The 9,658-nt window shown below is 34.2% G+C and overlaps 1 pseudogene; it reads left to right on the forward strand.

Moving 5' to 3' along the window:
• Nucleotides 1-3,388: 3,388 nt before the first annotated feature.
• On the forward strand, nucleotides 3,389-4,764 carry LOC131010700 (transcription factor MYB98-like; annotated as a pseudogene).
• The last annotated feature ends 4,894 nt before the right edge of the window (nucleotides 4,765-9,658 follow it).

Below are 9,658 nucleotides of genomic sequence, written 5' to 3' on the forward strand. Positions count from 1 at the left end.
TGTGTTTGTATACGCATGTTATGTATAAGAGTGCGAGAAATTATGAACATCGATGGATGAGATCTTTTAATATTCCACTGTTTATTGTGTTCTATTATTAATTTTATTATTTTATATAGTTATATAATAAAATTTGATTAGTATTTATCACAAAAAACAAAAAATTTATACACCCTAATCACTTTGGATTAATTGACCATAATAATCAATTATTAATTAATATATTAGAAAATAATTATAAATTCTAATTGATTTAGTAAACCCTAGTTAATCATTTTAAAATTATATCAAAATATAATAAATTACATTTGAAGAAAAAATTGATTTAAAACTACAAAAGAAAGTGAGACACCGAAAATGAAACAAAGAATCTCATCTGGAACACCGACTGTCTCCATAATAGTGGCACCGTCCTATGTCAACGATGTTGGAGGAACAAAAATTAAGGAAGATAAGGGGGGGGGGGGGGGGGGGATTTGTATTTCAACATCTTAAAGGTCCTGAAATTATGACGGTGTTAGTTATTTTGTCGTTAATTATCACTTACGAAATTAACTACCGTACATCTAACCGTTATATGTGTTAGTTATTTTGTCGTTATCGTTTACATAATAAATTAACCCCGTACATTTAATCATTATATCGTTAATAATATAGTATAGTTTATAAGAATAAATCATACGTCTAACTGTTATTAAAATAGTTAGGGTAAATGTCACTTTATATCCCATCGTTTGGCGGAATTATCGATTATGTCTCAACTTTTCGATAATATCTAATTGGTACCCAACCTATCAACATTTTTTTAATTGTGTCCTGTAAAATATTTTCAGCGCCCGGAAGTTGACGTGGAACGCCCGAAACTAATGCGTGGAATTATAAAAACAAAAAAATACATGGAATTGCTAGCATTATTAAGGATAAAAAAAAGACGTATGTGGCACTAAAACATAATACCGAGGGTTTGAAGAAAAAATACACAAATCATAGAAAAGAGATGTAGCAGTTTGCGATTAGTCATGCGCCATTAATATTCATTGGCGGTGATAATTGGATTAGTCATGGCGCAAGTAAAAAAATCAGGAAAAAAAATCGAAGAACTAGGGTTCGAAATCATGGCACGATTGGAACGGTTGGTGCACACACTCAGAGAGGGCCAGAGGAATACCTGAGAGGAAAGGGGGGACGAGATCGCCGGTGGCGATGTAGGGCACGACAACGAGCAGTGTAGGTACCCTTGCCCGTCGAATTTCCAATCAATATCTGGAATAGAGTTCTCGGAGAGGCGGGCAGTTGCAATTAGGGATGTTAATCGGGCCAGCCCTATCGGGTTTCGGGTTAATCGGGTGCGGGCTAATCGGGCTGGGGATTTTGTCGGGTTATAAATTTTCAACCCTAAGTCTAAACATTCGGGTTTCGGGCTAGCCCATCGGGCAAGTAGGCTTAAATGCGTAAAAATAAAATAATCATTTGTATTTTGTTATTTTTAATGATCTAATGTATAAAATATACATAGAAATCAAAGATATAAATTATATATCAAGCATGAAATGCAAAAATAGAAGATATTGAAAAAAACATCAAGATTACATAACATATAAAATAAATTGATAACAATAAAATGTTCAACTTTGTTAACGGAAAAACAATAAAATATCCAACAATAGTTTGAATTCATAGAATCAAAACATTTCAAAAATACAGAAAAGTGAAATGATGAGACTTTATGGAGTAATATTTTTTTATTTTTTTTTATTTTTATATCTAAATATTAATATTAAGTATTCGGGTTGCGGGCTAGTCCATCGGGTTAGTCGGGCCGACCCTATCAAGTGCCGGGCTAATCGGGTTGTAACTTTTATCGGGTTGAAAATACTCAACCCTAACCCTCTCGGATGGCGGGTTAATCGGGCCAGCCCACGGGTTTCTGGCTAGATTGACATCCCTAGGTGCAATATCTGGTAGAGACTTCTTCAATTTTGGATTGACTGGAGGCAAGCACCAAAGAGGGCTCTTCAATCTCCACTAACTTCTTCAATTTCTTCTTTCTACTAGAGGCAAGCACCGAAGAGAGTTCTTCCATTTATTTTCTATGATTTGAGTATATTTTCTTCAAACCCTTGGTATTATGTTTTAGTGCCACATATGCATTTTTTTAAAAGTTTAATAATGTTGGCAATTCCATGTGTTTTTTTTATTATTATTATTTTTTTATAATTCTACGTAATAGCTTCCGGCGTTCCACATCAACTTTCAGGCGCCGAATTTTTTTTACGGGAAACAATTAAAAAAATGTCGATAGGTTGAGTGTCAATTAGATATTATCGAAAAGTTGTGACATAATCGATAATTTGGCCAAATGATGGGACATAAAGTGACATTTACCCAAATAGTTATATTTATTTATCGGATGGGATCTAATGTGCACCGTCCCATTATTATATTTATTATTTTAATAATAGTTTTTATAGTAATAAAATATATCATATAAATAATTTTTATTTAGAAAACAAAAGTATACGCCCTTACTTAGTACATAAATTGTTACTTAATAAAAGTGAAATCAGATGATAAAAATAATAATATAACCTAATTGGATTGTATGGAATGAATTATAATTAAAAATTATAAAATTGAAATTGAAGAAACATTATATAGTTAATGCTCCTCAGTTTAATTTTAAATTCATAGAAACTAACTCATGTGTCAATTTGAGCTCAAATTCGGCCAGAAATTTCAAGGTAATTAATCTAATTTCGAATATCAAGTATATAATAAAATAATATTTGATTTTATTTAGTATAATTAATTAATGAAGTTGAGCAATATCATAGACGAAAAATGACAATATATTATGGCCAATCAATTTCATAGCTGATTAAAGCAACATACTGTTACTTTTTCAATTGTATTGACCAATACTGGAGTTCCAGGCAAAACCCACAATATTGCATCCATTCTTAAAGGAGAAAAATCTTAATGCAAAAGTGTGATGGTATGCTTTTGGCAACTTTAATACAATCCAAGTACTAAAAGAAATTAGATTTCCTTCCATGCATGTTTACTTAATTTATACCAATTTCCAGATGAAACTCTTTCAAAAAGAAAATACAAATGACAAAGTGTAGTAGTTAATATTAAAAATGGTAGACTATGAGCGAAATTATAGTAGTGCTGATATTTTAACTATTAGGTCATAGGATGCATCAATAGAAGCAGATCCCTGAAATGATTCTTGGACTGCTGATACTATAGAAGAAGAAAAAAACCATAAAATAATAAGATATTTTTTTCTTTTGTTAATTACACATTAATTGTCCAAAATTTAAGAGTACTAGTGCAGAAACTCAAGATCCTGAGCCGTTGGATATATAACGGTTGTGATTGCATGCAGCTTCCTACAAAGTGTATGTGTGTTGCCCCATTGTTCCATCCTCCTCTAGCCTCTTTGATGGAAGGCCAAGTACCATATTCCCTCTATCCAATTCTGGAAAGCAGTGATGCTCTATTTAGCTCTCCCTACCAACTCCCAATCACAAATCCTCTCAACTCCCATTCAGGTGTTGACCAAGTTTTAACCAAACAAAACGAGAAAGAAACATGCTACAAAGGTCATTGGACCACATCTCAAGACAGGTACTATACTGACATATTAATTTATGGATCCGTATTTCTTTTGAATTAATTGGATTAATAATGCATGCAGAAAACTCAGGACCTTGGTGTCGCGTTTTGGATATAATTGGTCTAAAGTTGGGAGATTGATGGCTCCAAGAATCGGAAAACAGTGTAGAGAGCGATGGCACAATAATCTGCGTCCACCTATTTCGGTTTTATTTCGTTTTCACTCTTTTTATTTTTTATTTTCCCTTTTCAAATACATATATGCTTTAATTTCTTTTTACAGTGTTTCTTACAAATATATCATATCTTGTTTTATCCTTTCTGATATTTTTTGAAAGAGCTTGAATGATTTATTCATGTACAGTCATACTTTGTTTTTGTTTGATATTATAGGTGCAAAGAATTTTTGTTTGGAAATAGTAAAAGCTTATCATTAGGGTTTTCGAGTCACGCCAGCAGCAAGCCTGGTTTTGTTGTGTAATAAATTAATTAAAATTGATTAATACATAAATTTGCAGAAAAATATAGTTTGGAGTGATGAAGAAGAGATGATTATGATTGAAGGGCAGCAAGAGATTCGGAAACAGATGGTCGCGGATAGCAAGATTGATTCCCGGCAGAAGTGAAAATGATGTGAAAAATAAGTGGAATAAAACTTTGAGAAGGCAGTTTTGGAGTAAAAATATCCAGAGGCTCTATCAATCCACACTTGTCCAAAATTACATTCTCATGAATACTCCACCGCCAATCTCCACCACCACTCCGTCGCCGCTCACCTTTAATCAACCCAACATTAATGCACCATTCTCCTTTTTCACTCCACCGCCAAATCCAATCAATCTTGATGATTACGCCACCGATCTTCCCCTTTCCGTTGATGATTATGTCATTGACGCCGCCATACCCTATTTCACATTTGAGAGCGCCGGTGATGAAACTTCAGGCAATGCGGATCTGAAGATGGTGACAGCTAGCGAAGCACTTTCGGCTCTTAATTACTGAATGAGTCAGTTAAGTATTAATTAGCTCTTAATTAACTAGTGGTTAGTTAGTGTGTAAGAACGAATTAATTTCAAGTTTGGGTTTTAGAATGGAATATTCTGGAGAATCTCATGTTTCTTCCTACCTATTTTTCTCTTGTTTTTATGTTCCTCACTCACTTTTATTCATATTGTTTTCTAGCTTCTCTTTGACCAAAATTATGAAGATGGACGACCGTTGCTCATTAATTTTCAAAATCCCATATGTAATCTTCTTTCCTATAGATGCACACGCCTACAAATTATAATAACAAAGGGTTTAAGAAAGAACTAGTATTAATTATACATATATTGGTGAATTCAAAAAAATTATATATATATATATATATATATATATATATATATATAGGGTGTGGTTCTAGAGAGAACTACATTATTTGTGAGAACGGGAGAACCATCAAATCTAATGCATTCACTGTAAAAATTAATGCATCCGCTGTTAAAATTAATGCACTCAAAAAAATAAAAAAAAAATGCTCCCTTCAGGATTCGAACCCAGGATCTGCATTCATCCAACAAGATGATGCATCCACCGTAGATCTTGATGATCGAATGGCTGAAAATGGTTCTCCGGTCTTCTTTTATTTATGGTTCTTTCCTGAACCTCTCCCTATATATATATATATATAGGGAATGGCTAAAATAAGAGCATTTCTTAAAATATAAAATAAGAATCATTTTCAGCCCTTAGATTATCAAGATCTACGGTTGATTCGTAATCCTGTTGGATGGATTTATGGTCCTGAGTTCGAATCCCAAAGGTAAGTAGCAAAAATTTATTTTTCACAATTCATACCTTTATACAGCGAATTCATATGTGTTCTACATAAAATTCATACATAAAAAATTGCTCTTAAGTCTTATTTTAAGATGTGCTCTCACGGTAGTCCACCCCTATATATATATATATATATATATATATATATATATATATATATATATATATATATATATATATATGTGTCCAAATCTGGATCACACAATGGGGCCATGTGGCGCACTAGGAGCACACCACATGGTAGCAGCCTCTCAAGGGCTTCCAAAGCTTTCCAATGACAAAAACACTGAGGGGTAAAATAGTCATTTCGAAAATCTATATATATATATATATATATATATGTGTGTGTGTGTGTGTGTGTGTATATATATTTTACCGAAAATCCATTTTTTTTTCGCGACCGTCGTCAAAATTATGCATATGACTGTACACCTATATACATAAACATAAACTCAAATATGCATGACGCTGGATAGAAATATGCATAGGAAAGTATCAGTATGCAAATTTGCATAATCCTCTATTTGTGTGTAATAATATGCATATTTATGTTTTTCTTTATGCATATTTGTGTTGAACTATATGTATGGTACTATGCGACACGTCAGGTAGCTCTCACCACTGGTTACTTGACGGGTCACACAGTGATACTTTCACATGCATATTTCTATCTAGTGTCATGCATATTTGTGTTTACCTTTATACATATTGGTGTTCAATTATATGTATAATTTTAACGACGGCCATGGGAAAAAAATGGATTTTTGGTATAAAAAAAATTAAAAAAATTATAATTTTTGAAATTACCATTTTATCCCTCCGTGTTTTTGGCCTTGAAAGGCATTAGAAGACCTTGGGAGGCTGCTGCCATGTGGCGCGCTTCTAGTGCGCGCCACATGTAGAGATAGCTCAGATCGGCTAACCCGTGTAGAGATAGCTCAGATCGGACGAAGAAGACACACAAGCACTAAGCTTATTCACACTTCGACCAAGGCACAGAGATGACAAGAGGTATGGTGAAGTCACAGGCAAAGCTTCTCTATTTCACACAGAAACGCAGAGAGAAGGGAGAAGGGAACAAGAAGGAAGGAGGCAGCTAGGGTTCCAAATTCATCTCGAGGAGTGCAGCAGCTAGGGTTGCATTTTAACCAAAGGAGATGGACTGCCAATTGTGGACTGAGTGGAGGGTAATGGGCTGCCAGAAAACGAGCTCGATTTGGGCCAACAATTTCAACAATCTCCACATTTGGCCCAACCGCGGTGGACTATAGGTATAAAAGGAGTAGAGAACGAAAGTATCATCATTGCCAATTTTTTCCTGCACACACACAAGTAATACAGGTGCACAAACACAAAATTTGTACAAGTCACAACAATCTAACATGACAGTCAACCGAAGTCAAAGTTAAGAGCCTTTTGAAAAGCAACATGCTTCTCGGTAGACAAACACTTTGTGCCCATGTCAGCGGGGTTGTGATCGGTGTGGATTTTTTCAAGTTTAACAATGCCTTTATCCACAATATCACGAATGAAGTGTAAGTGAACATCAATATGATTTGTTCTATCATGGTTCACAAGATTTTTGCATATTTGGATGGCAAACTGACTATCAGAATAAACCACAACATCTTTACCTATGACATGAAGTTCAGATAAAAGGCCTTTAAGCTAAATAGCTTCCTTTAAAGCTTCTGTGGCAGCAACATATTCAAATTCAGTCGTGGATAAAGCAACAATGCTTTGAAGATGAGATTTCCAACTAATGCAAGAACCATATAGAGTAAACACATAGGATGTGGTGAATTTCCTATTATCTCTATCATTTGCATAATTAGAATCAACATATTCAACAAGTTTCACACCATCACGACACTTAGAAAAATTTAAGCCTATATTTATGGAGGATTTTAAAAAACGAAGAAGCCACTTCAAGGCTTTCCAATGAGGCATGCCAGGATTAGACATATAACGATTAAGCACACTCACAGCATAAACAATATCAGGCCTAGTACTAATCGTCAAATACATCACAGGTCCAATGGCAATTGAATATGGCACCTTTTTCATAGCATCCATTTTAGAAGCAGTCTTCGGAGACTATTCCTTACTTAACACAAAGTGAGAAGCAAGAGGCACATTCAAAGGTTTGGCGTTAAACATAGAGAATTTACTCAAAAACCTTTTCCACATAGGAGCTCTGGTTTAACACAATGGTAGAACGCTTTCTATCCCTAACAATGTTCATGCCTAGAATTTTACTAGCATCTCCTAGGTCTTTCATTTCAAAATTATCACTCAGACATTTTTTAATATGCTTGATGGACTTAAGACAAGGACTAATAAGCAACATGTACTCATCAATGTAGATAAGCAAAAACATAGGCACATAGTTGAGATCTTTAAAGTACAGGCAATGGTCATGATCACTTCTTTCAAACTTTAAAGACTTCATGCATTTATCAAACCTAATGTTCCATTGTCTAAGTGACTATTTTAGTCCATATAAGGCCTTCTTAAGCAAACACACATGATTTGGTTTTTCAGGGTCAACGAACCCTTCAGGCTGTTTCATGTAAATAGGTTTATCTAAGTCACCATGTAAGAAAACAGTAGTCACATCCACTTACTTCATTTCCCAACCAAAATGAGCAACAACAGCAAGCATGATACGCACAATGGTAAATTTCACAACAGGAGCAAAGATTTCTGTATAATCAATCCCCCCTTTTTGAGTATATCCCTTAGCAACTAACCTAGCTTTGTACCTAATTGATTCAATCTTGAATAACCATTTACAGTCAATAACAGAGTAAGAATCATCATAAGGCACAAGAATCCAAGTATCGGTTGCATGAAGAGATCTCATTTCACTTCTCATAGCATTTAACCACTGGTGCTGCCCGGAAACGGAGCAGCATCGGTTGTCCAAGAATGACGCAGGAACAGCTGACGGAGACGACGTAGCAGCGGCTGTTTCCTCGGCTCAGATCTCGGTCTCTCTCAAACCCAAATGTAGTCCTCCTCTGGCAACACCACGTTCTGGCAACTCCACTGCCAAGTCACCCTCAACCTCACTCCGGCTAACCCACGCAGTGATAGCTCAAATCGGACGAAGAAGACATACAAGCACTAAGCTTATTCACATTTCAACCAAGGCACGGAGATGACAAGAGGTATGGTGACGTCACAGGCAAAGCTTCTCTCTTTCACACAGAAACGCAGAGAGAAGGAAGAATGGAACAAGGAGGAAGGAGACAGCTAGGGTTCCAAATTCATCTCGAAGAGTGCAGCAGCTAGGGCTGCATTTTAACCAAAGCAGATGGACTGCTAATTGTGGGCTGAGTGGAGGGTAATGGGCTGCCAGAAAACGGGCTCAGTTTGGGCCAACAATTTCAACATATGCCACTTATTTTATATTCTAAACGAAATTATCAAAATTAGATACTATATACTAGCTATGACATGAGTAATATCAAATTCCAACTATACATACATATATGGTGCCTTTTACAATCAATATTATGTTAGCTTGAATGTAATAGTGTATATACAACACTAAAAGCATGTTTAATTTATTATTTGGCTAGATATGTTAAAACTCAATTAAATCTAACTTCTTAAAATGTCATTTTGTACTATGAGCATGAGAGCAAGAATATGTTATACTATATTACTATACGCATCTTTCGATTATACTAGCAGAAAGAGCGTGCGTTGTACGCATAATTAATATTATTTTATTTGATAAAATAGAAAATATAAATTTAATATATTAAATTTTTTAATTAATAATTTGATCTATTTAATTCTATTATCTCTTACAACATTTTTTTTAAAATTTATTAGTTCCTTACTTCTACTAAATATAATTTATTGGATAGATATATTTAATTATAAACCTTATCAATAGTCATAGATATATGCAATATTTAATGAATTAATATATTGTTACAAATATATATAATATGTAAAATAACCTTAAAATTAAACATGTAATAGGGATAAAATAGGCAATCCACATATGCAACTAATAGATTCTTGATTGTTATTTTGAAGCAAACAACATATTAAATTGTCGAAGATATTATAGTTATCACGCATAGCCAACCAATCTTCTATATACATAAACAACTAAATTCCTTATTCGCGAATTCTTTTCTTCATCAATGTATTTGTTCAGTGCAAATATATTCTTATTTTCTTGTTACAATGAAGA

The sequence above is a fragment of the Salvia miltiorrhiza genome, chromosome 2 (genome assembly GCF_028751815.1).
Source record: "Salvia miltiorrhiza cultivar Shanhuang (shh) chromosome 2, IMPLAD_Smil_shh, whole genome shotgun sequence".
Taxonomy (NCBI): domain Eukaryota; kingdom Viridiplantae; phylum Streptophyta; class Magnoliopsida; order Lamiales; family Lamiaceae; genus Salvia; species Salvia miltiorrhiza.